General features: G+C 38.8%; 1 protein-coding gene and 1 long non-coding RNA gene across 2 annotated transcripts in view; both read right to left on the bottom strand.

Moving 5' to 3' along the window:
• Nucleotides 1-27,914, bottom strand: part of Yme1l1 (YME1 like 1 ATPase) — a 128,700-nt gene that overhangs the window by 88,888 nt on the left and 11,898 nt on the right. The gene's annotated exons all lie outside the window — the stretch shown is intronic.
• On the bottom strand, nt 2,506-27,134 carry LOC134473612 (uncharacterized). The gene is made up of 3 exons (XR_010043961.1): nt 26,115-27,134; nt 20,871-20,954; nt 2,506-2,825 (listed from the first exon to the last, which is right to left on the bottom strand). It is a non-coding gene; the product is annotated as an uncharacterized LOC134473612 (long non-coding RNA).

Below are 27,914 nucleotides of genomic sequence, written 5' to 3'. Positions count from 1 at the left end.
AATTCTAAGCAGCAAAGACAAAGCAGGAGGCATCACAATCCCTGACTTGAAGTTATACTACAAAGCAACAGTAGTAAAATCAACATGGTATTGGAATCAAAACAGAGCTGAAGATCAGTGGAATAGATTAGAAGATACAACCACAACTACGAACACACTCAACCACCTTATTTTTGATAAAGGAGCCAAGCAGGTTCACTGGAAGAACGACAGTCTCTTTAATAAATGGTGCTGGAAAAACTGGCTCTCCATTTGCCGAAAACTAAAGCTAGACCCATGTCTATCACCATGTACTAAATTAAAATCTAAATGGGTCAAGGATCTGAATATTAAAACAGAAACACTAAATCTATTGGAAGACAAAATAGGTAGAAACCTTGGAGACATAGGAGTAGGTAAAGAATTCATGAACAGGACTCAAACCGCACGGGAAATACTTCCCAGAATCAATAACTGGGACCACTTCTTATTAAAAAGTTTCTGCATATCAAAAGAAATCTCCAGCATAGTGAAAAGAAAACCCACAAACTGGGAAAAGATTTTAATGAACTCTCTCTCAGACAAGGGCCTCTTGTCTAAAACATATAAAGAATTAAAGAAACTCAGACCTCCGAAATTCAAAGATCCAATCCAAAAATGGGCATCTGAGATGAATATGCAATTCTCAGATGAAGAAATGCAAATGGCAAATAAATACATGAAAAAATGCTCATCGTCATTGGTCATTAGAGAAATGCAAATTAAAACCACACTGAGATACCATCTCACTCCTGAAAGAATGGCCAGGATCAAGAAAACCGACAACAAATGCTGGAGAGGCTGTGGGGAAAAAGGAACTCTCCTGCACTGCTGGTGGGAGTGTAGACTGGTACAGCCTTTGTGGAGATCTGTCTGGAGATTTCTCAAAAAGTTGGGACAGGAAATCCCATTTATTCCAGCTATTCCACTTCTAGGCATATTCCCAGAAGAACTGAAAGCATCATACCACAGTGATATATGTGCACCTATGTTTATAGCAGCACAATTTGTAATCGCCAGATCTTGGAAACAACCCAAGTGCCCATCAACTGAGGAATGGATAAAAAAAGTTGTGGTATTTCTATACAATGGAGTATTATTCAGCTATAAAGAAGGATCACATTGAGATATTTATCAATAAATGGGCGCAGCTTGAGACCATACTCATAAGTGAAATAAATCAATCTCGCATGTGTGAATACCGAATAGTTTCCCTAATGTAAGTAATGATTCAAATATATAAAAATATGTGGTAATCATGATTCCCCATTAGGTGGCCTTGAAGCCTTATAAAGTTTTCACTCATTAATTAGAAAGGCTTTATTCTGGGCTTCTTGATATGAAAATATTTGAAGCTAGAGTATATGAAGTTTTACCCAAATATTTCAAGGAAAAAGACACTATGGTAACTACTATTAAGTCAGGTTATATAGTGGTGAAGTACTAGGTTATTGAAACAGTCATGCTGTGACCTCTATTGTTATATTGTTATGTCCTGTTTTATCTCAATCTCCCCCTTATTGTTTCAAAAAAAAATTATTTAGTCATTTCTTATGTTTGTCTTAACTAAAGAAAAAATTCAAAAAAATTAGGATATATAAATAGTAACTCTTTTCGATTTCCTGTTAACTTGTTTTGAAGTCCTGTAGTACTCCCACGATCTTGTTTTGACTGATTAGACTCTGTTCCATTCTATATGATAGTATCAAGTTTGAAGACATAGGCAACTACTTTGAAGACAATAAGATTCACTAAGATACCCATTCTGGTTTGACTATTGTCTTCTTTGGAAGTCCTGTAATGTTTACAATGCCTAAGTTTTATTGGTCTTGTTCTCTACTGTTTTGTCCAACTTTATAATATCTAATAAGATAGACAATTCTTTTTAAGGAAACAAGGGACAACGTTGATAACCATTGTTGATAAATTTGTACTCTGTTCTACACCATGTGCTATGTCTATCCTTGGTATTGACTGACAGCTTTGTTTTGCCATATTTGACTGTATTCTTCCCCCCCCCCCCAGAAAGTAATAAGCACTAAGGAGTAATAAAATCCAAGATGTGTAAATTTTGTTGTAAAAAAGAGAGGGAAAAAAAAAAAAAGAAAAAGAGCTCTAACGGATATAACAGCAAGTGTGTTTGGGGGTGTTAAATAGCTGACTTTATCAATGTTTTTGGAACATTGAACACAGCTGTTTGCAGTCTCCCTGTTTGAATGTCCACCTTGTGTTCTTTGATACTGTGATTTGAGGAACTATTTTCAAGAAAATAGTGTGTAATCTACTAGCAGGTAATTTCTTACTGTTATGGTTTTTTGTTTTGTTTTGTAGTTCTGTATTGCGTGTACCCTTACGCCGCTTTGGTTTGTTTTGTGTTTTTCTCTTTTTCCTCTTAAATAAAAAAAATAAAAAAAAAAAAAAAAAAAGATATGCTTCTTCCACTGGTTGGAGAAGTAAAAATAGAATCCTCAGGACAAACTACAGGAATAATTTTGATGCATTTTATGGATTCCAGTATGACCTTCTCACTGTTTTCTCCTGACTAAATTATGCACTGGAAGTTTTGAAGGAGGGGAGTTTGTTCCCACTATGTTTCACCTGCCATCAGTCTCTTAAGTGTCTTTGTTGGAACTGCCATCTTTCTGTCTTTCTTAACAAACCATTGTGGGTGCCCACTTCAATCCCAGCACTTGCCTGGCCCACCAGGATAGCAACTCCCCCATGTACAGCAGCCCAGTCAAGCAAAGGGTCCAGACAGGAGGATCTCTCTCTTCCCACTCAGCTCCGTGTGTTATCAATTCATGGTTCTGAGGAGACAGAACAGTAGGTGTCTCAGATTAGAAACAGAAACAATTTTGGAAACAAAGTACGGTCACCTAGATTGACTTTCATTCAGAGAGGAGGCAATCCTGAGCTCAGAAAATGTGTAACGGTAGCATATCACTAAACAACTTGGCTACTTGCTATAACAGACCTAGGAAGTAATCTAGAAGGAAAAAAGGAGCAACAGTCCACATTAAGATTATTCCCATATTAACAAAAGCTAATGTTGAATCTTGTGTATTTAAAGGATGGATTTACTTCAAACACAACATATATCTAGGAAGCTGTGGTTGGCAAGGCAGTTAGCAGCTAGCGTTTGTCAATTTGAGGATGAAAAGTTTATTGACATATATTTATTATTATGTTTGTGTGGGTTGTAAAAAATTGTGTGGGTATGTGTGTCCACACATGCTCATGTGCTTATATTCTAAGTAATATTTCATTTTAGATGATTCCAGTCTCATCTTGGCTAACATAAGGGGTAAGTGAATTGTCCTTGAAGTATTAGAAGGAAAGGTCTCAAAAACACACCAGAGGAAGCACTCAGTAGAAAGTTTTAGAAGTTATAACTTATCTTTCTCCCTACTGCCTTGTGCCTCTAGTCACCACTTCCATTAAAGTTTCCAGAAAAAGAACTAAACAGCTTTTAAAACATAGTCTCCAGGAAGTTTAGAGGAATCAGATGATTGAATAAGCACTCCCTGGAGGAAGCCATTACTAGTATTTGTTCTCCTAAGTAACACGAAATTCAGACAAACAGGAAGGTAAAAATGCTAATTGCAAAAAATAATGAAACAAAAAAACCTGTGAATACCATAAAACAGGTAAGTTGATTGACGCTTCAAACCAAAACAGAGTGATGATACACTGCTATAATACCAATTATCTAAGAGAGTGAGACAGGAGGATCACAAGTTCATGGCCAGCATGAGCAACTTAGTTAGCAAAACCCTGACTCAGTAGATAAAGAAGACTGAATATATAACTCTGGTGCAGCACGTGCCTAGCATGCATGATGCCCTAGGTTCAATCTCCAGTACTTTAAAAAAAAAAAAAAAAAGGGAAGAAGAGCCACATTAATACATTGATACAATCTGCCATAATGTAGAATAACACAGCTGGGCTTATCCAGCAGGTCATGCTGCAAAGAAACCAGAATCCACTTATCCTAGTATCTAGTTCAGAGCTTGTTTCCATCACACCTCTGTCTTTCTTCTTCACAGAATGATGATGGATTATAGGTGATTGTTATAGCTGGAAATAATGTGGTTCCTTATGTTAGGGTTCAGAAATCTAATGTCTAAAGAAATTAGATACTGCTTTCTAAGACAACAGCCAAATACTGACCAGGTTAGAGCCATAAATTATATATGATTTTCAAAGCAGCACTTATTCCAGTTTCTGTAATCCTCACTAATAAACATCAGCAATCACAAAATCAATAATGGAGAGTTTGCATTTTTGAGTTTGGTTTCTTTCTGACAATTTTGTATGATTTTCTTAGAATGGACCTTGAAGCTTAAACTTTAACCTATGTTTTTCTTATACTGTAATTGGAGTTTGTGCTACTGAGAAGTACAATCACTGGTCAAAAAATCTTTTGCTTATCTGTTTCTTAAAGCTTTTCATATTATATGTGTATGACACAGACTGTAAAGATAACTAAGTTTAAAATGACTAATACTTGTAATTTTTGACATATAATCATCTAAGATTGGATATAAATGGTGTGTTGCCATACCCGGTATGGAACTGTGGCCATTTCTGCTTTTTCATTAAAGAAAGAAGCTTTACTGCCCACTTGTTCTGCTGTTTAGTTTTAAAAGACAGAAATTATTACTTTGTGATATGTGACTCTTACTCAACTTCTGTATAAAATAAGGCAGGATGCATTAGTTTGCCGATGATCGTAAATTTTTAACACTTTTTGTCAAACTTGCATCTGAGATGTATGGAGTTAAGATTCTGTGTTGCTTGTCCTTACACCTTGTCGTTTTCTGTGACTTCCTCAGCAAACAGAATATAGCAGAAGTAATGCTACAATAGTACAATTGGGCCCACATCTCAAAAAAACGCAGTGTCCACTCTGTAGGAACATTCTGCCTGACAGCTCAGAACTGCCATGAAAGAAATGCGGCTGATGTTGAGATAAGCATACCGAGAGCACATGGAATCACTCTGATCAGAACCCTGCCTGAGAACAGCCCCAAGCTGTCCCACCAAGTACCAAGTACCACATCCCAGCACTTGAAATGCTAAGGCAGGAGGATCATTGTGAATTTGAGACCAGCCTAGGCTAAAAGTGAGCTCAAGGCCACCCTCAACTGCATAGAGAGATCATGTCTCAAGAAGACAAAAAAAAAAAAAAAAAAAAAAAAAAAGCAGGTAATAGCAGCACCAAGGGATATGACTCCTTAAAATCACCAGTATTCAAGGTATCAGTATGACTCGTCACAAGAGTACCATCTTTAGATTAGGAAGAATTTAGACATGTTTAATCAACCAGTGGGGTTTAGTCTGTTTACATGGTGGGGGCCATTGTGTGGCCTCCTGGATACAGAGCTGTGTGTGCGTCAGGAACCCAGGCATGTCCAGAGGGCAATAGATGCTCCAACAGGCATCTTTTGACCAAGGATCACATAGTCATTGGAGGTAACTGATACCAGGAGTGAAAGTACAAATTTGACCCAGTAACAAAGCTGTAGTCCTTGGAGGGCATCAGAGCTTTTGATACAAGTGTTTCTTAGCAGTTAATGAAAGCCATGCAAACCAGCTCAACAAATAGGGTACACCACTGTGTTCTAATTAAGACTGGGGTTATTAATGAAAGCTATGCAAGTTGCTTCACTCAGCCTTTAAAATAAACTAGCAACACTTCTGCTCTACTGTAATCAGCACAGAGTACAAGGGAAAGATGCTCTGTTGGGACTTTTCACAGGACTCCTGGGTGGATGGATGGCACCCAGAGGATCAGCAGCACAGGGTATGATACCTGGTGATGCAACTGGAGAGGCCACTTTGCCGCTGAGCAGTGCTGAGCCTGGCCTGCAAAAAAGTAGCCTATACCTGAAAAAAGCAGGAAAAGTCCCCAGAGTGAGTAATGGGGTTCTAGCACAGCAAAGTGGGAAGGAGACTAAACCTAAGTGAGAGCCTAGTGATCATGGTGTCCAGCAGACTTCTCTGTGAGCACTTGTAGAGGCACATATATAGACTAAGCTGAAAGAAATCCTACCTCAGCGTGTGATAACTGAATCAGCATAATTCTGGTTACTGATGTTGTGCTGTTTGTATTACCCATAAATAGTATGGGGTGACCTGTAGGGCCTCAGGAAGCACCAATCATATCACATTCCATGCAAATACCTGCACCCCAGAGCATATGATCAGAACATGAATCATGCCCCCTGGAGCTGTGCTATGGGGATATGTGGATGAGAAGCCTGGGAAAACCTTAAAGGCACTTGATTATAGCGCAAATGGATCATCGTCTGTGACGCTAGCTAGGTAAACATGATTTTAGCACAGACAGAAAATTGTGTAAAATACAAAGCTGTCCCTCACTCACAGTTTATGATCTGGATCCTAATTTAGCCTGCAAAACTTTGCCTTTCTGAATACTTTCACAGAAGATTGTATTCACATAAAAATGCACTGAGCAAATCTGTACCATTGTATCATGTTTCTATAAATATTACACTTATTTATTAGTTTTTTGATATTTTACACATTAGTCAATGAAAGACTTTTTTAAAAAGTGTTTAGTATTAATACATGTAAACCACAAATAGGGAAATATAAATTTTATCAGATACTGGTGATACAGGGAGAATGAAACTCCTGACCTACTATATGTCTAGTATGAGCTGTGTTCTCTAAAACTAAAGAATGAATTTTAGGCACAACAGAGGTTAAGAATGGAATATATTTACTGAGAGAAAGCAAGCTTCTGTTTCAGAGACAAAAAGGAGTCTCAAGTGGGTTGCCAGGGACTGTCTTTTTCTAGGGACTTTTATAGAGTAAAATCATGAGGTTAAATGGGTCAAAGCTAGGGGAAAATAGGAATTCAAAGGTGGGCACAAGGTGGGACAGAACTGTGGTCAACCAGTAAGATTAACTGCTCAAGTAAAATTGATTAAATTAGGAACAAATCGGGGAGCAAGTGATGTAGTAAGTGAGGCCATGCTTAACAGCAGTGACTCTTCCTATAGTGGGGTGTGATGCTAACTCTTGACTTCCTCAAAGTGATAGAGACTTATTTGGACAGTTGATCCTTGGGATATGGTTGTATTTGCTTTGCCTTTTGTCTTGAGATCTGGCCCAGAGCAGGTGATTGTCTCTTCCAAGGCTGCAAGATATCTGAACTTCTGTTCTGGCTCCTTTGAGTAGCCCTCTCTGACTGCCTATATTTCTAACAGCTGCCTGTAACACTAGGACCACATTATGGATTCTGAAAGTCAATAGCAGATTCCATAATTTCTGTAATTTTAATGTTTCCTATTAGGTTCTAGAAATCATTCTACTGATAGCATCACCCATTTTTAGATACACTGAAATGACAATATCTGTTTTAAAAATATTTTCTTGGAATTTTTATTTAAGTCATTAAAAACCATTACATTTGATTTTATAGTATAAAATACCATGAATCTAACATGTTCTTCAATTAGGGAAGGAAAAAACATATTTTACTAACAAAGTAAAAGAATTCCTGAAAAATTCTGGATGTATGCTTTTTTTCTTAAAGGTGTTAATCTATTTAAAAATTATTTCAGAAAGAAATGCATACAAGCCATTTTCAAAAAATCAGCTAACCTTCATTATAAAGATTACAAGAAATATTATAGTTTTGTCCTTTTTTTTTCCAAAATAAGAGGCCTAGGATTTGACTGGATTAATGTTTACTATTGTTGCCATAAGAAAAGACACATTTGCAATGTAATTATATTTACTATTGAATTTTGCAGTATCCCTCAGGAGGCAAAACTGCTGAGTATGGATGATGATGCCTCTCTTCCCTCCCTTCCCCTCTGTCTTCTGTTTTTGACAGTGAAACAAAATACAAGTTGAAAAAGTACAGCACTTTTTCCTGAGTGTTATAATATTTTTATATATAATTTCCCCACTATATCAGATGTATCTATATGTGTACATATAGATAGGTAGATAGGAACTTTTTAGAAGTTGCTTTAAAGTAGACTAGATTAAAACTTTTTTTTTTTTTTTTTGGTACCAAAGACTGAGCTCATGACTGTGTGCTCACCAGGCAGGCGCTTATGCCACTAAGCTAAATCCCCAGCCCAGATTAAACTATATGACAGAGAAAGGGAGTGAAGTATTTCTTAAGGATTGTAGTCAAGGTTTAGAGGAGTGTTTTAGTCTTGAATAGAATTCAAAATGATGCGCCCCTTATTCTTGACTGCTGGGCATGTAAGACTTTATCTCTCACTGTTCAGCTGCCCTAATTTTGTTTGCTTGAGTATTTATGTTGCCAACCTCTTTTTAAAAAAAACATATAGGGGCTGGGGATCTAGCTCATTGGCTTAAGTGCCTGCCTGGCAAGCTCGAGGTCATGAATTCAATCCCCAGCACCAAAAAACAAAAAAACATGTTGCATTTAGCAGAATTTTGGTATTGCAAGATTCTGATTCACTTTGACGTTAGTAATTACACATTTATATAAATGTAGCAGTTTTTTAAGTTAAAAATATCTGAAGTAAAAATTCCCAATGTTTTATCAGAAAGAAAAGGAAAAATAAGTAAATATTTAGCCACGGCAATTCCTGTCCTGGAGACAGAAATTGCAATTGAATAGTATTTTATGGTTAATCCTTAAGTAGATTTGTCTATGCAACTATTTGTTTCCCTTTTTAAAAATCACATATATTGAGATACATATGTATAGATTGACAGATAGATAAGTCATTTTTGGCACCCACAAGGAATTGATTAAAGATGCTTGCTGCAGATATGAAAATCCACAACAGTTCAAGTCTTTTGTAAAAATTTGCATAATATTTTCATATAACATATACATTTCTTCCTATATATCTTTTTATTTGCACATCCATGTTTATTGCAGCATTATTCACAATAGCCAAGTTATAGATTCAATGAATGCATGGATAAACACAATGTGACTTATATATGAAAGTGAATATATATATATATATAAATTTCCAACCATAAAGATCATGACACTTGTAGGAAAATAGATGGAACTGGAGTTCATCATGACAAGCTAAATAAGTCAAACTCAGAAATACAAGTATCACAAGCCTTTTCTCATTTGTGGAACCCTGTGCGGGGCGGTATGATAATCGAAGGGAGATCACTAGAGAAGGGAAATCAAAGAGGGAAGGATGAGGAATGGTAATGGGTACAGTGTAAGAGCAAAGTATGTCATATGCATGTATGAAAATGACAGAATGAAACCCATTATTCTGTGTCACTGGTTTGCCAACAAAATGCCAATAAAATTTTGTAAATGTAGGCAAAGCCTGTGACACATTGTAAGCTTTTTGGTAAAAAAATGGTAGCTTTTTCAAATCACTTTATCACTGTGCTTGTCAGTACTGCTGGCAGTCATAGTGGTTAATACTTATTTTCTGAGAACAGTCTGAAAAGCAGTGGACATCTGGAGAATTATCAGTATACTAATTATTTTCCAACTAAAGGTGCTGTGTGCAAAGTGTTTCAGCTAGAGATATGGGGGAAAAGAAAAAAGAGTGTGGAAATACCAAGGAATAAGGACAAACTAAGGGGAAGATATGATCACTGCATGGAAACTCAAAATTTTAGGATTTTTAAAGATCCTTATTTCTCCTATCACTTCCAGTACTTGGGATTGCTAAGAAATGTAATCATTTTCCATTTCAAATAAATAAGAGCAACAATTTTTATTACAATATTATATAATTTTAATATAAAAATGTTGCTCTTTCATAGTTATTTAGATTCAACCAAGTTGGGAAAGATGAAGAGGTAGCAGACTACTTTGTGTTTATATGTATCCTTTTATTTAAACATTTTTAGCCTGAGCAGGTCTTATATAATTCCAAAATAGTTAATTAAACAACTTTTAGCTACACGAAAAAGCTATGAAGCAAAAAAAAAAAAAATTTGATTTTAGTAGACAACTTTTGAGTTTAACAAAATCCTTAAAATATTATCTGATAAACATTGGTAGCATCCTTCTCTCTTTTTCTAAAAAAAAAAAAACAGAAGTAAATGTTTAGAATCCAGCCAAAGGCCTGGACCCTATAGCAATATCCTGCAAATGTCCAGCTAAAGACCTACATGACAACACCCCCTCCCACAAGCTCAACTGGAGACCTAGAGCTTATGACAACGATCCATGCAAGTCTGTTTCACAGATCTGCACACGGAAGGCCCAAAGTTCAGTGGTGCTACCTAGAAAATCTGTGCCAATGAGATGAAGGATTAGTGCCAGTAGGCCGAGGGTTCTGCAGTGGAGCCAGGAAGCAGTGCTCAAAGTGAGAACCACAGCTCCTTGGGAAAGTACCACAGCCCTCCTCACCCACAATGAGGTCCCACACACCTCACTCAGAGCATCTGATTTTGTATCAGGAAGCCAGCATGGCAAGCTTCTCCTGAAGATTTAAACAGCACACATTTTCCCCTCCAGAGCCAGGAAGTGATGCACAACACAAAGACCAGAGCTACCCTAAAGTGAGCCACAGCCATTCTCAGCAACAAGGTCCCGAGCTCTTCCAATGATAACAGGGAAGCTAGCATGACAAGTTCCTCCAGAAGAAACAGCTCCAAAAAGAACCAAACAGTTCCAAATAAACACTTAGAAGAATCTACAATGCTACTGTTTCTCTTCAGGTCTCCTTTTTATGCTGGCAACAGTCTTCAGGTGGACCACTCTATACCCAGCACCACACTGATTCAGTTCAGCTAGTGTTTTTTTTAAGTTGACCACCAGTTTTTAATCAACCAAAATGCATAAACTGATTTAGTTTAAATAGGTTAGTATCATGAACAGCAGTTATGGCTAGATGACCAATCAGAACAAAAGTCTCCTTTTAAGGGCTCCTGTAAGAGTTTCCTTCTGAGAAACTTCCTCTAGCCATACATATGGGAATGCCTGAATTAACCAGGAGCCACAATCACTTAAGACCAGAGGCCAGTTTTCATTTCATTTCTGTTGTGATATAGACTGTAATAAATGATTTATATAATACTTTTAAGTCTTGGGAACATTTTTACCTTTATAATCTCTCTTCTGAGTCACCCTGTAACATGTAGTACAGATTCCCATCCAGCACAATTCCAAAGAGGCTGGCTGTCACACAGTGTCAAGTTAGGGGATCACTCACAAGCTCTTCCCACAGTGCCCTTTGAGATGTGGGAACTGAGATGCCTGTTCACACATAGACTAAGGTCTTTTCTTGAGACATGAAACACTTTTTGTGAGCATTTAAACTAGAATACCTTTCCAGATCTGGCACTGTGCAACTTCTGGCTCTTTTCCTAAGTGAAAATGGCCATTAAAGGTAAACATTTTGAATCCGTTCAGGACTTTGATGCAGTGACAATGGTATAACTAAAGATACTTATAGAAAAGGATTTCCAAAATCCTTCAGAAAAGTAGGATAAGTGTTCAAAGATGGAGAGTACTCTGAAGGGAACTAATAACAGTGTCTTCTACAAAAGCACATTTTCTTAAAAATGCAACTACTCAGGGGGCAAGGGATATAGCTCTGCAGCACAAGTGCTTGCCTGGCAACTGCCAGATGATGAGTTTGAGCCCCTGTATAAAAAAAAAATTAACTACTCTCTGTGTTTTGGATCATGCCTCTTAGATGCAACAATATTCAGTAAAATGGTTAAAAGCAAAATTCAGCATCACATTAAGAAGACTGAGATCACCTACTTGGGATCCCTTTTGTCCCTCTTAAGCCTCGCCCCCCTCCCCAATAAATACTTCCTGCTCTAGAAAACAACAAGAAAATCAATTCTATGTATAATGGTCTCAAAAAATTGAGCACCTAAGAATCTAATCAAGGAAGTGAAAGACCTCTATAATGAAAATTATAGAATTCCAAAGAAGTTGAAGGAGACATTAGAAAATGGAAAGGCATATCTTTTCTTGGATTGGCAGAGTTAACAGTGTTTAAATAGCCATATATCCAAAAATAATCTATAGATTAAATGCACACACTATTCAAATACCAACAACATTCTTCACACAACTATAAAAAGCAATTCTGAATTTCGTTTAAATTTTTAAAAAGACCCAGAATTGCCAAAGCAACCTTGAACAAAAACAGCAATGATGGAGTAATCATACCAGATTTCAACTGATACTGTAAAACCACAGTAACAAAAGCAACAAAGTTCTGGCACAAAAACAATAATATAGACCGATGGACTAGAGGACATAGAAACAAATCCAAGCACCAACAGACACCTGAATAGTTTTAAAGGGACCAAAACCATATACGTATGACAAGACAGTCTCTTTAACAAACGGTGCTGGGAAAACTGGACATCCAGTCAGATGCAGAAAACTGAAACTACATCCCTAACTCACACTCTGCACTAAAATCAGGTCAAAATGGGTCAAAGATCTAGATATAAAACCAAAAACACTGAAAACAACATAGGGGAAACATTTGAATCCATGGACCATAGCACCTGAACAGGACTCTAAGACCACAGAATGACAGTATGAATCAACAAATGGAAATATAGTAAATTAAAAGGCTTTTGTACAACAAAGGAACTGAGGGAAGACACAGTCCACTGAATGATAGAAAATCTTTGCTAGCTACTCTTCTGACAGAGGATTAGTATCCAAGATAAATTTTTAAACTCAAAAAATTAACCTTCATGGAACAATGAACTCAATTTTTAAAACTGGCAAATGAACTGAATGGATAAAGAACCTTTATTCAAAAATGAGAAATTCAGCTAAATTGGGTAAGATACAAAACAAACCAGGTACACACAGAATTTGCCACATGACAGTGGTGACATCATAAATCAGACAAAAACCTAATAAACTATCTAGGGTTAGGGCAACCAGCTTTTCTACTGGAAAAAAAGAAACGATGTCATAGCATAGCATGATGAGACAAGTACCAAAATATTAAAAATAAACTATTTTATTACCTCAGGCTAAGAATAAATTCTTACTTAAAAAAGCAAAACTTATAGAAAAATGTATTGATGAATGTGAATAGTCAACTAAAATACACTATCAAATTTTTTAAATCATCAAGCAGAAGTCATAGAGACAATTATCTCAAGAATTCCCACTATTTAATAAGACAAGTAAATAGAAAAAATGATGAGTATATTAAACTACTATTCTTTGTTACAAGTAACGGCACCCAACTTTTGCTGATTTGAGAATAAAGACAACTTACTAACATGAGCAGCTGCCTTAACCATCGAAAGAAAAAAAGGGCTGAGAAATAAGATATGGGTCCTCTTGATGCTGCAGAGTACAAACCAACACCCCTGATGTTGCATGCTAAAGCCAAAACTTACCTTTCATAGCACTTGGCACTGAGTGTCACTACAACTATAGCTTCATATCATAGCTGAGAGAATAGCCTCAAATGATAGGAAGGCAAGTTAAAGAAAACTGTAAACAAATGAGTAAGTATGTAAGTAACTGGAAAGCTAGACTGACTCTGACTCTGGGTTCCTAAAACCTCCGGGAGCAGAACTAGAATTTCAGATCTGTTTTTTTCATGGGAGACTAATAAGCTTAAGAGGTTTTTACTTAAGCTGCTTGAATTTCAGTTTTGCTATTCGTAACTACACAATCCAAACCAATGTACAAATCAACTTCTAATGGGCTTTCAAAGTGGCCTAACAGATTTCAGAGATCATTTCGCTTCTCTCCTCTGAAAATTATTTCCAGCCTCTGCTATTTCCTTATGCTTCTAGCACCTCCACCACATTCATCCTTTCTCCACTCTTGAGCACTTCACAGAGAAGAGGAACTCCCAGGTCTGATAGTATTCAAGAAACCAATCCAATACCTCTGCACACTCATGTTCCTTCCTGTTGTGGTAACATAGGAGCCAGTTCTCCCACTCAGTTTCAGATCCTCTCACTGTCTGGTCCTTTCTCTTTCTCCCTATTCAGCTGCAGAAGTCTCATTCAAGTTTCAGACAGTGTTCCTTCATCTCCAGAACTTCTGCCAGGTAGCAGCCCATTTCTCTCTCCATTTCCTGAAAAAGTTGACTGAGCACTGTCTGTCTTCATTTTATCATCTCCACTCATTCCTCACCTTGCTCCAATATACATTCCTGCTTCACACAATACTGAAGTGTTCTCGGTCAAGCTACCATCAGCTACCTAGCTTTTAAACTTTGAGTAATTAGCTTTTCAGTTTTTCTTCTTTTAAATGTCAGCAGGAGCATGTCATAATGTTGATCTAACTACTGTGTTACAAGCTTGAACAACTATTTGTAGGAGGACAATATGTAATCATCAACTAGTGATTACTGTTTGGTTTTTTTGAAATTATGTATTATTTCTACCCTTTTTGTGTTTTTAGTCTTTAAATAAAATTTTTTTAAAGATACAAAAGATAAGCATCTATATAAGGAAAGTAGTATAAGCACACTTATGAAGCAAAATAATATAAACCTACTTATGAAGTTTTAAGACAAGACAAATGTAATGCATGAATTTTGATGCTTTTCCATAAAAAACATACTGGAGAATATATGATATTTCTAAAAACTAGTGTTTTCCTTGAGAAGGATAAATTAGAATGTCCTTATTCTTGAGTTGTTTTATACCCAAGCTGTTCTTTCTTTCTTTCAAATGTTCAGGGGAGAAAGGCATACTATATGCATGTGTGTGCCCACATACACACACACACACAAAGTAACATTAACAACTGTTGAATCTATGTAGACATCACTCTTTAACCTACACCAATAGTTTTCATAAGATGGAAAAGTAGAATTCTCATTCATATCATAGCTTAGCTCTGTAAATAAACAACATATTAAAATGCAAACCTGTACAGATGCTACATTATAACATAAAAAATGTTTTAAGGACAGATTAAAAGGACTGAGGACTGATTTTTTAAAAAACGACTGAGGGCTATATTAGGTTTGCCCATACTTAACTGGTTTAAATCATATTAACAATTTGAATCACATTAACTTCTAGAGACCACATGTTAGTACCTATGGATTTGTTCATACATTTATAAAATGTTCCTTGATTAGAAGGAGGAGATAATTGTGTTTTGGTTTTCTATGATGCTACAGCACAGACTTCATAAACGTACCCTAAAGTAGCAAAGGTTCATGCAAACATTCTCATGTATTCCTGAATTCCCAATAGAGATATCAAGCAGTATAAGAAAGATGGCTTTTAGAAATTTATTCTATAGAACAAGATCTCAGTGGTTGATTCTTTGTGGGGATTTTTGTCTTGTTTTGTTTTGTACGGTACTGGGGATTGAAATCATGCCCTCACCTTTATCAGACAGGCATTTATGCCACTGAGCGTATTCCCAGCCCCTAGAAATTTATTCTGGGGAAATAATTAAACAGGTATGCAAAGACTATGTTAGGATGTTCATTACAGTGCTATTTTTAACAACAATAAATTGGAAACCATATTAAAATTCAATACAAATGGTTAAACATTTTATAAATAATTAGCAATCACTATTTCACAATTGTAAAAAATTATGAAAGACTCTCTTTTCCACTCACAAAAAGGAATGAACAGCTATCTCATATTAATGATAAAACTAAATGCTCTGTGCAATCCTCGACTGGATCTCAACACTGGGGCATGGAGGACAAGGATACAACTGGTTAGTCCTTGAAGGATACTCTTGGAATGAATGCTGACCTCTAGTTATGGAATGTGAACCTGTAATTGTTTTGTATTCACAATAAATTTACTAATTTTAACAGTTATACTAGAGTAGTATAAAATATCCTTATTCACAGTATCTCTAACACAAGTAGTACATTACGAGTAACAAAATATTACAACTGACTTTTATCTACAACTGACTCTTAAACGGTTAAGGAAAGGCATGATGTAAAGTGAAAAAACAGCATAACACTAAGTAGGAGTGGGTTTCAGGTATGGGAAGAACAACTTTTAGACTATTCTCGCAACTTAAAGCTTCAACAAACAAAAAATGAAAATTATAAAAAAAGGATACTAGAAGGATATATTAAAAATAAATGCATGTATTTCTAAAATACCAAATAATAACTTTTAATTAGTCCCTAATAAAATTAATACTAAAGTATTTATTGACATAAAATCATGGTAAGGGAAAAGTTACTTTTTCTTTTGGAAGTCCTCCCCCAAGCACAGTAAATTTCTGTGATTTTTCAAAAATTCAACAACTTTCTATAATTCTTGTTTAGCTTCCTCCACCTAAAATAAGATAATTTGTCAAATACTTTAAATAATGCTTCTCGTTAGTAAATTACCAAGGCTTCCTCTTAAAATATCACATTTACTTTGGTTATATAATTAACTGGGCTTTCTCTTTATGTCAAGGAAAAAGTATACAAAAAGGACCTTTAATAAGCACTCAGAAGCATCTCTCCTTATCCTTATTTCCAATATACAACATCTCCTAATTATGCCAACAAAAAGGACTTCAACTTCTATTTTCTCAGTGGAAAAAAAAAAAAAAAGAAAACACTGGGCAGAGTTAAAAAGAAACTACCACATTAAAACATGGCCAAAAAGGAGCTGGGGATTTAGCTCAGTAACGTAAGCACCTGCCTGGCAAGTGTGAGGCCCTGAGTTCAGTCTCTGGTACAAAAAAAAAAAAAGACATAGCCAAAAAGCAATCTGAGAACCTACAATTTCTGGTCATGATTATACTGTATCACTACTTCTAGGACATTTCCCACAAGCATTTCCAGAAAATATTATGATTTTTTGTTTGTTTGGTGTGGTTTGGTTTTGACACAGGTCTCACTTTGTAGTTCAGGCTGGCCTTGAACTCAATATGCAGCTGAGGTTGGCCTGGAATTTGCAGTGATCTTCCTGCCTCAGCCTCCTGAGTGCTTGAACTACTGGTGTCCACCACCATGCCTACCTAGAAAACATTACAATTGCTAGAGTCAGAAAGGTTTGTTTTTTGATTAGTTTTTGTTAGACTTGGTAGGTCTCTGAAAGTTACTGATTCACTCCTTAAAATTTTTACTAAAACGTTCACAAAGTTAATCATTAAAAACAAAGTTCTGCTCACTCCAAAGCCCAGAAGAAATGCAAACATATGGTTCACCAAGAATGTTACTTGAGTTCAAAACTGGAAACAATCACTGAAAAACCTAAATAAATATACTGTATTGCAGTATTCGTGTAATGGCATTACTGTGCTGTGAGGATAAATTAACTACAACTGCAAATAATGTGGTTGGATCTCAAAAGCATCACACTCAATGACAGAAGACAAACCCAAAAGGGCACATTCTACAGGTAATACAACTATTAAAAAAAAAAACCTGGGGCTGGGGATTTAGCTCAGTGGCATAAGCGCCTGCCTTGCAAGCAGGCAGTCGTGAGTTCAATCCCTGGTACCGATAAAAAGACAAAACAAAAAACAAAAAAAAAAAAACAACCTCAGAAATAGGGAAAACTAATAAAAATATCAGGAAAATGACTATCCAGAGACAGGAGGAAATAGTAAGTAGAAAGAAGCTACTAAAAGGCTCTGGAGATCTGTTAATACTCTCCCTGCTCTTGAGTTGGGCACTACTGACATAGGTGTGCTCACTTTGTGATGATTTATGATTTGGGCACCTATATGCAAACATGTTACAATTCAAAAAATTTATGCTTAAAACGTCTTGGCTGCATTTTTTTTTTTTTTTTTGTCTTTTTCCTGTTTATTGGTACCAGGGATCAAACTCACGACTGCCCGCTTGCAAGGCAGGCACTTTTGCCGCTGAGCTAAATCCCCAGCCCCCTTGGCTGCATTATTAAAAGACTACATTTTTTTCCCATACAATGAGTCAGATGTAGTGGCATACACTTGAAATCTCAGCACTGCAAAGACAAGCCTAAGCTCCATAGTGAGACTCTGTCTCAAAAAAAATAAGAAAAATAAATAAAACAAAAGACAATACATTTGAGGACAATGTAAACTGCTATAATACAGTTCTTTTAGTCACACTTTTTCCCAAACTCAAAAGCCTTTGATTTGTGTATGTTTTACAAGGATGTGTTAATGTCTTTCTTCCTTCCCAAGTTCCTAACTGTATTTTTAATTATGTAATCGTTTTTGTTCTTTCCATACACAAATATATAAATTATTCTACAATAAATTTCATTTAGTAGCTGATTAATTTTTAAAAAGAGTACATTTTTAAAAAAGTATTCAAAGACAACCACATAGGAAAACAAGACTGATACAAAACTGGTCAAAATAATCAACCAGGTGTGGTAGTATACTTCTGAAACCTGGCAGAAGGCAGAAAGATCGCCCCAAGTTTGAAGTCAGATGGGACTACATACTCCTCATGGATTTAATGCCAACATTAAAGTGAAAAGAGTAAAACAAGAGATTAAATATTTACTTTTCAAATTAACTACATTCTCTTTCAACTTTTTGGTCAAAGTATTCCCAACTGAAGAATATAAAATCTATTTTAAAAATGGCGCTCAAGAGGATCAAGAAAATGAATTATTATAAGAAGCCCACATTAATTTTGTACAGGCGCATGTGTGGCGATGGCACTAGGGATTGAATCTAATGAACACTAATTACCGATTCATTCCCAGGCCTTGCTAAATTTTTAAAAATTTGAATGATTTGACTCCTGTTCAAGGGAATGAATCTTGGACAGCTCTACCATTGAAAACATCTGACCCTTTTAATTTTTTATTTTGAGATATGGGCTTGCTAGATTGCCCAGGTTGGCTTTAATTTGTAATCCTTCTGACTCAGCCTGCTCGGTAGCTGGGATTACACACACGAGCTGCCACCCAGCCAACAGCCCTTATTAAAATTCCACTTCAGAGTTGGAAGTGGGGAACTTCAAATTCTTCTTATAGAAAGATTTCTTACTAAACATTCCTTGAAAGACAATTACTCAGGCTCTATTATTCCCCAAATCAAAGGCATATCAGATTAGTAAAGCATACAAAAGAGCACAATACAAAACTAAAATTTCAGAATGCATATTTGGAGAAAAAATTGAAATTAGAAGTGTTTTTGTTGACTGGTCTTAATATAAATCAATGATCCAAATTTAAGTGGTTCTAACAGTCATAGTTCCCTAATCCACTCACCAGCTCTCACAAAACTTTCTACCTTTTCTAGAAATTACACACTGCTCTTCCTTCCATATTCTCAGATGATCCTAACTCTGGTTTCACAATCAAGTTCCCTACTTTATTTTCTGTTGGGATGAGTTGTCTATGAGCCTCCTTTCAAACAAAATTCAAGAATTATTTAATTGCCTTTTCTGCCTCATCTATTTTTTGTAAATTCCTAACATTCACAATTTAACACCTGCTATCACACTGAAGTTGTTCATTATCAAGTACACCAATCACACACTGCTAAAATGAAATTCAATTCTCTCTCCCTCTTTTTTTTTTTTTTTTTTTGTACTGGGATTAAACTCATGACCTTGTGCTTTCCAGGAAAGCACTTGAGCTACTGAGCTAAATTCCTGGCTCTGAAATTCAACTCTCAATGGACCACCCACCTCACAGGGCCAGCTGGCCCCTCACCCTGGTGAGGAAACATTTTCTTCTAGTTTATTCCCTCCCCAACTACTATACAGACAGCTCCTCATTCTCTGTTCCTGGTCCCTCCTCTGGTGTATTAACCTGGGAGTACTCTGAAGCTTAAGGTTAGACCTCTTCTCTTTGCCAGTCATACTCAACTTGCTTGGTAATCTCATTTAAACACATAGACTTGGGGCTGGGGATTTAGCTCAGTGGCCTAAGCACCTGCCTTGCAAGCAGGGAGTCATGAGTTCGATCCCTGGTATCGATAAAAAGCAAAAAGACAAAATAAATAAATAAATAACACAAAGACTTAAATGATGCATTCAAGTGCATATTCAGTGCTCTCATCTGTATACTTACTGAATTTTTAATCTTTATTCCGAATATTGCTTCTACCCACAGTCTAATTTTTTAATTTCAGAAATGGCAACTCTTCCTGTAAATGCTCGTACCTTGCAATCTTCTTGATCTATCTTTCTCTTATACTTTTAACTTCTAATCAGGGAATCCTACTGTACCTACCTTCAAGATCTAACTACATCTCACCAACTTCACTTTAATGTTTGTCTGAGACAACATCATCTCTTACTGGATGACGGCAACAGGCTGTCATTTAACTTTATACTTTCTAGACTTTCAAGGCTAGGCTACCAACACAGCAACTAGACTGTTAAAACCATACCATATCTCTGTTCAAAATTCTTCAATGGAACAAATTTTCAGAGTAAAAGGCTGTGTTTATAAAGGCTTCTAAGATACTATCCAAAGTGTTCCTGTATAACTTTATATCTCCTATTATTTTTTACCTATTTAGTTCCATAATCAAACTTTAAAAACCTTATTTAAGGGTAACCCACTTGGGACCTCTTCTGTCTCTCTCCCAGACAGAAGCTTTCTTTCTCTCAATTCTGCTTTATAAAATTAAAAAAAAAAAAAAAAAACATACCTTTATTTAAGGCTGAATGTGATGGCACATGCCTATAACCCCAGCAACTTGGGAGGGGGAGGCAGGAAGATCACTGCAAGTTCAAGGCCAGCCTAAAATGCATAGTGAAACCCTGGCTCAAAAAGACCAAAAACTGGGGGAAAACAAAAACCCTGATTTTAAAATGTAGCACTTCTCCCAGGGCTCCTAATCCTCTTTACTCAGGTCCCCATAAAGATTCTAAGGTTGCCAGTATTTTTTTTAATTTAATTTAGCTATTCCAGAATAGCCTTGAGAATCAAATGCTGGCCTTATATAGGGTATCAATTATGTATCATAAACGTATAAAGAAGATGAAGAAATCTTAACTTACTCCTTTTAACATGCTCAAAAGTGACATTTTTCCTCTGAACAGGATCTACTGCACAATCAACTTCTGTAGTAATCCAGAAGCAGACTAAATGGAAGAAAATAGATGTTAATATTTGAAAGATTAATAAAATTCCAAGCATCCTAATTTTTTGATGCAAGAAAGCAAAGACTACAAAAATTAAACATCTGAGAAATCTCAGTTCAAATACACTGAATCAAAGTACAGGACAGAAACTAGGTCTTCTAGATTTCTAGATCACATTCAAATAGCAAGTGATTCACATTAAAAGACACATACTTTCATTTAAAACCAAGAATTATTTTCCTCTTCTTATAATACTTAATAGAAACCTTAAGTGAATAGTTATCAAATTTCAGTATGAATTTTTTTTTTTTAAGACAGGGTATCACTATATTGCCCAGGCAGGAGTGCAGTGGCTATTCACAGGCGCAATCACACTACTGATCAGCACAGGAGTTTTGACCTGCTCCGTTTCCAACCTGGGCTGGTTCACCGCTCCTTAGGCAACCTGGTGATCCTCGACTCCTGGGAGGTCACCATATTGATGCCAAACTTAGTGCGGACACCCAACCTGCATAGCACACTGCAGCCCAGAACTCCTGGACTCAAGCAATCCTCCCCATCTCAGACTCCCGAGTAGCTGGGACTACAGGCACACGCCACCACACCCAGCTTCAGTTTGAATTAAAAAATTCCTTGAAAACTGTGTTAAAATGCAAATCTCTAAAACACTGTTACACACTAATGGATTGCAGAGTTGAAAGAGAGCCCAGGAGGTTGCATTGTTAATGAGCACCTTTAATTATTCTGACACACCTGGTTACAGATCTATATTGTGAAATAAACTGCCTTAGACACAGCATAAAAAACTGGCCCATTCATTTAATAAGACAAAAGAAAAGAATTATTTCACTTTTCAAGTATTCTTCAGTGTTGAGAGTGTCTAGTGCACTCTGAACCCCGGGAAGAGGCACACACACACCAAATCGGGACACGGGGGGTGCAGCGCGAGGAAAAGAAAGAGAGACACGGCAATTGCAACTGCACTGCACTGCACTGCACGCTGTGCTTTATTTTTAGGGTCTTATACAGTAAACCAGATCAATTCACAAAACACAGACGATTATCTTGAAAAAGCATTCTTTGTGACAAGCTTTGTGACAGACTACAATGTTTATCTGAACTATCTATGTTAAGCAAACAAGCAAAACCAGTTCTTCTAGCCCCACTAGCCCAGGAGGAACTCCATTAGCCTAAGAATGTTTTTGATTATATTTGTTCTTTAGTGTCACAATGGTGGTCGGCCACTTCCTCATGACTCTGCAAACAAAGCCAAGTCACACAGCATGGGTTGAGAGGGAGGGAACATTTTCCCCCACTGAGATCAGGCATTCCTGTCCCATCTCTGTCTCACATACTGGGGGCTATTGTTTACTGCAGGTCCCGAGGGGGCCAGGGCCTTCAAAGTGACTCCTCATCCCCCACACTTCAGTAATGACATTTTAAAGGAAGAGTTTGGTAAGATAAAATAATTAAGAGTCATTCTGAACAACCACTATAGGGCTTTTTAAAATTGCTCCTCAGACAACCCACTCAGAACCTCATCTGTCTCTCTACAACAAAAAATTTCTTTCTCTCAATAAATATTGCTACTCTTAACCTCCACTGTTCCTAAAATTCATTCTTAAATTTTGAAGAACAGGAACTTACAGTGACATATAGTAGGCTGGGAGTTTCACTCCCCTGTATCAAAAGGACATAGGGCTGTTTGAAAAAAATACAGTCATTTGGTGGACTTTTTGAAATAAAAAGATAGTTATTTGGTGGGGTTTATCATACATAGATCCAATTCATATTGTTAGGTCTGAGAGAAGGGGGAGGAGAGGAGAAGTCCGTGGGAGGAATGGAGCGGAGTGGACAGCCGTGAAAGTAGTGGGCAGCGGTGACTTTATTCCGGGAATGCAGGGAGGGGGCCCCCCGCCGCCGGCCCCGGGGCGCAGCATCTCTGCACCGAGCCCGGGGCCGGGCTGTGGTCTCTCCGGGAACACGGGGAATGGAGACTGGCGCGCTGGCCGGCGCTGGCCGCTGGAATCTGGCGAGCTCTCTCTCTCTGGCGAACTCTCTCTCTGGTGAACTCTCTCTCTGACACGTGGCGTGGGGGAATTTAAATAGCCTAAGCTTAGGGCAGCACCCTAAGGCCATTAGAGATGCATAGGTATCTCATTGGCGCACAGGTTCTTAAGGATGGGGATATAGGGTTACAATCAAGTCCATGGGGGCGGGGGGGGGGAGTTTAGCTGCAGCCTTTTCTGGTTACAGTGTTCCATCTGGGCCAGCAACTCTTTCATATCCCGTCTTCTGGTTATTAGGAAAAGGGGCGAAGATCTCTCTCTGTAACTACTTCCTGCTGGCTGAGGGCGCTGTATTGGGGGTCTAGGGGAGTTCGACGGGATGAAGGTTGATGTCCAGGTAGACACTGATGCCAGGTGTTTTAGCCAGGACAACTTCACTGGTGAATGTATGTATGTCAGACTGGAAAAACAAAGAGACATAATGTCATTAGGAGAGATGGCACTATTATATTTAAGGACCCAGATGAGGTAGATAGGAAGGTGACTTTGGTTTTGAGATGGTATTTTATCAGGGTGACGTTGAGGTGGCAAGGCAGAATTCTGAAAAATAAACGTGGGATTAGGAGGAGTGAAGTTATGAGATGTGTTTACTCCCCCTATGAAAGCATAAAAGTTAAAAGGTAGGTAGGTAAGGCTTGACTCTGGTATATATGATGTTGGAGACTGTAAGCAATCGTGTTAGGGACTCCTGCTATAGAAATGATCATTAATAGAATGTGAGAAATTAAGAATCAAACTCGACAACAAAACATGACAACCTGTGAGTCATAAGGCAGAGATGAGCATCAAAAGGATGGTTAGATCTAGGGCCTGAGTGATGTGAAACCAGAATGGCAGTTTAAAAGGGAATAAAAGCATTTTATGATTTAGGACTGGGACCTGTATAAAAATGGGCCTGTTTGTAAATGGCATAGGTTGACCATCAATACCATGTCATAGAGATTGATTTAATATAGCAACCTGAATACTCAGGAAGAATCCTGTATATATGGCCTCTATGTCCACAAATATAGAGAATATCTTACCTGAGACTGTAGTGCGACTTGGAATCTGAGACGGACACTTTAAAGGGGGCTGTTGTTGTCCTGAACCCCCTCAGCCTCTAGCAGCGATTTTCTGTCGGTGACGAATCTGGCAATGTCGATATTTTTTTAAGGGCTATTACTTAGGATGACTTACCCACTCTCTGGTGGCTAGGACAGTCCAGTAGCCCTGGAGTAAGGTCTCAAAGAATGCCAGGATGGGGCGTCTTCTGCTGCATTTGAGCGTGGTCCATGGAGGGGGCAGGCAGCTCCACCTTGTGTAGGTTTACCTGTCTCAGAACTCCAAGTGTCACAAGTGTTAAAAATATGAAAAACCATATTAAGATCTCTATAAGGTTTGAAGGTCAAGTTTTGCCTTTTTGTTTGGGATTTGGACTATAGTAGACTTAAGTAAGTATGTAGGAATTTAATATCAGCATTTAAGATTATAAGGCAGGCAGGTTGGTAAAATTATCAGGTGGCCAGCAATAGTGAACAAATGGTAGAAAAACTGTAAGAAAAAAAAGGAAAAAAAAAAAATAGCCTCTCTCGAGTGGAACTGAACTGTAAAAAAAGTTTGGGCAGGGCCGTGAGACTTTGGAAATGTGTAGTATTAAAGGCAGGTTGAAACACTGAGATCTGTGGCACGCGCCCAGCGCGTGTTTGGTTGTCGTGAGGCAGCAGTGGCAGCCTGTTGCCCGGTACCGCGGAGGGGCGGGCCGTGTAGAGTGGGCAGGGCGAACGCGGGATACCGTAAGCAGAGAACGGAGGCTTACTGTGACGCGCTAAGCGGCGCAGGGAAATGACGTGGTTTCGCTGCGACCGCGTAAGGGGGTGGGGCTTGGAGGCCCCGAGTGGTGATCCCAGTTGACGCCTGGCGCCAATGGGAGCTGTGGCTCACGTTCGGTCCCCCGGAGGGGCGGGGCGACGGCCAAGGCGGGCGACAGAGGGGGTGGCCGCGCCCCGGAGGGGCGGGGCGGGGCGGCGGCAGAGGCAGTCAGAGGCACGGCTTGCTTGCTGCGCGGAGCAGGGCGAGTAGTATGCTGTGGCCGCGGGAGAGGCACAGCGTGAAGTTAGGCGGGCTTTGTTGTGAAAAGCTCACGGGCCGCTCTAGACCCCGGCGCGCTGTGAAAGCGACGGCTTTTGGGCGGCTATGGCGGGCGGGGTATGGCGGCGCAGGGACGCTGCGGGACGCTGCCGCCGTGTGGCCGCGCGGGTGGTGAAACAGGAAATGGGCTGGGCTGGAGGCCAAAGCCACGAGGCCCACAGAATTGGAAAGCAATGTGAGAGCGAAAAGAAAGAAAAAAGGCTGTTTTTAAAATCAAAAGCAGTTTGATGTGAATCTCTGGTCTCATTGTCTGGTCTCATTGTCTGGTCTCATTTAACCTTGGCAGAACGGCGGAGCCCGGGTGCAGAGGAGCCGGGCGCGGGCGGAGGAGATCTATGGGAAGGGCCACACTCGCGCCCAGAGCCGCTGTGCCGGCGAAAGAAAGGGAGCTATAACGTGGTTGGAGGGGGGAGGGAGAGGCGCTGGGCGCAGAGGAGCCGGGCGCGGGCCCCCCCTGGGGTGACTAGGCCTCGCGGGCCACGCGGGAGGCCGTCCCATGACTGTGGGACCGGCGGCGCGGAGGAGGCGCGCAGCGGGGAGGGAGAGGAGCCGCGCTGGGAAAGAAAGCTGCTTTAAAAGTTTTGTAAAGGGCCCGGGCTCGCGCCCAGAGCCGCTGCGCCGGCGAAAGAAAGGGAGCTATAACGTGGTTAGAGGGGGGGGGAGGGAGAGGCGCCAGGCGCAGGCCCCCCCCCTGGGGTGTCTAGGCCTCTCGGGCCACGCGGGAGGCCGTCCCATGACTGTGGGACCGGCGGCGCCGAGGCTGTGCGCGGGAGCCGGAAGAAGGGCGCGCGGGTCGGGGACACAGGGAGGAAAGAGCGCACGCTGGGAAAGAAACAGCCTGTTTTAAAAGTTATCAGGGGAGTTACTCACCAGGGTTGTAGTGGATTTGTGACTGTAGAAGTGAAGAAGTTTGATCAGCAGGGGACTATAAAACAAAAGTGGAAAAATTATAGTCTCTCACCTGCCGCCGAGTCACAGGGCATCATCTGTTAGGTCTGAGAGAAGGGGGAGGATGGGATGAGGAGAGCGGAAAAAGTCTGTGGTAGGTCTCTGCACCCGGGGCCGGTGGTCTCTCCGGGAACACAGGGAGTGGAGACTGGCGTGCTGGCCGGCGCTGGCCGCTGGAATCCGGCGAGCTCTCTCTCTGGCGAACACTCTCTCTGGTGAACTCTCTCTCTGACACGTGGCGTGGGGGAATCTAAATAGCCTAAGCTTAGGGCAGCACCCTAAGGCCATTAGAGATGCATAGGTATCTCATTGGCGCACAGGTTCTTAAGGATGGGGATATAGGGTTACAATCAAGTCCATAGGGGGCGGGGGGGGGAGTTTAGCTGCAGCCTTTTCTGGTTACAGTGTTCCATCTGGGCCAGCAACTCTTTCACATATGATAAAGGTAACATGTAGGGAAGTGTAGGAGAGGATGGTAGATTTATATAGTTATAAGATTTGGTTAATTGGAAGCCAAATAATATTAATTTAAAGTAAACTTTTAAAATTTAAAATTTTAATACATTATCTAAAAACAGTGTTATGGGGCAAAAATGAAGGTTGCTTAGATAGAATAAAAATGTATCTAAATAATCCAAATAAAGGCAAAAGGAAAAATAAACAACAAAAAAATTGCTCCTCAGGTCCACGTTCTCAAGTAGAGCAGATACAAATGAGTAAAGAGTGATTTCTAGCCAGAGGTTTAGCTCAGTGGCATAAATGCCTGCATGGCAAACACCAGGCCATGAGTTCAATCCCTGGTACCAAAAAAAAAGGTGATTTTCTAATAACTTCATGAGACTAAATTGTTGCCACTAACATGCAGTGAAATTTAAAGGCAAAAAATAAGGCAAAAGAAATAAATCCTTACTGGCACTTGTCTTTAATCTCAACATTCTGGGAGACTGGGACAGCAGGATCTCAAGCTCAAGGGACCTGAACAAGTCAGTGAGACTCTGTCTCAAAATAAAAAACAGGAAAAAAAGGACTGTAGACATACCTGAATGCAGGTCTTGGGTTCAATCCCTGAGGCAAAAAGAGAAAACACCAATAACAAGAAATGCTTAACACATCAAGACCACACAAATGGGAGAATACATATATAAAACAGTAATTCCAGAATGGACACACAGTTTGAGCCTTTTAATAAAGTGTTTAAGGATCTTAGATAATTACAGAGAATGAACATATGGTAAAAACTGAGTGATAGCTGAGAAAGTAATTGGAACCACCTAAATCTAGTATTTATAATTGTATTTCAGAACTGCAAACTGAAAAGATACTGGATTCATTTGATTATTTTAAGAAAAATTCAATTTATGGACTTGTCTTTGAAACACAAGACTGCCTTCTATTGTTATTATAAAATCTTACATGATGCTAAAATTTGATCATCCCACATGTATCATTCTCTAAAACCCTAAAAAACTAACCACTAGGAATGAAAGGTCTTGCAATGCAATCCACCAGGAGGTCCTTACCAGACGCCACACACAAACATATTGCTCAGAATCCAAAAATCCTGTCTAAAAACAGGGCACTAGACATCATTTCTCACACTAATGGCAATATAACAGATGTTAAGAAATCTTAAAGGTTTTCTTCCATTTTCTAAGAATTTTCAGGAAGCATAAGAATTAAAGTAAGTCACACGAAATCATAGCATTTTCCTTTTCTAATCAACACGAATTAACAATTTGTTCATGTAAAATTATATCTGTATTCCTTCATCATTGATTTTTTTTAAGCAAATGTCTAGACTTGGTTTTGTCAG

The sequence above is a fragment of the Cavia porcellus genome, unplaced genomic scaffold (genome assembly GCF_034190915.1).
Source record: "Cavia porcellus strain 051 isolate PalLab524CR breed Dunkin Hartley unplaced genomic scaffold, mCavPor4.1 scaffold_27, whole genome shotgun sequence".
NCBI lineage: Eukaryota > Metazoa > Chordata > Mammalia > Rodentia > Caviidae > Cavia > Cavia porcellus.
This window is presented reverse-complemented; position numbering and strand designations above follow the sequence as displayed.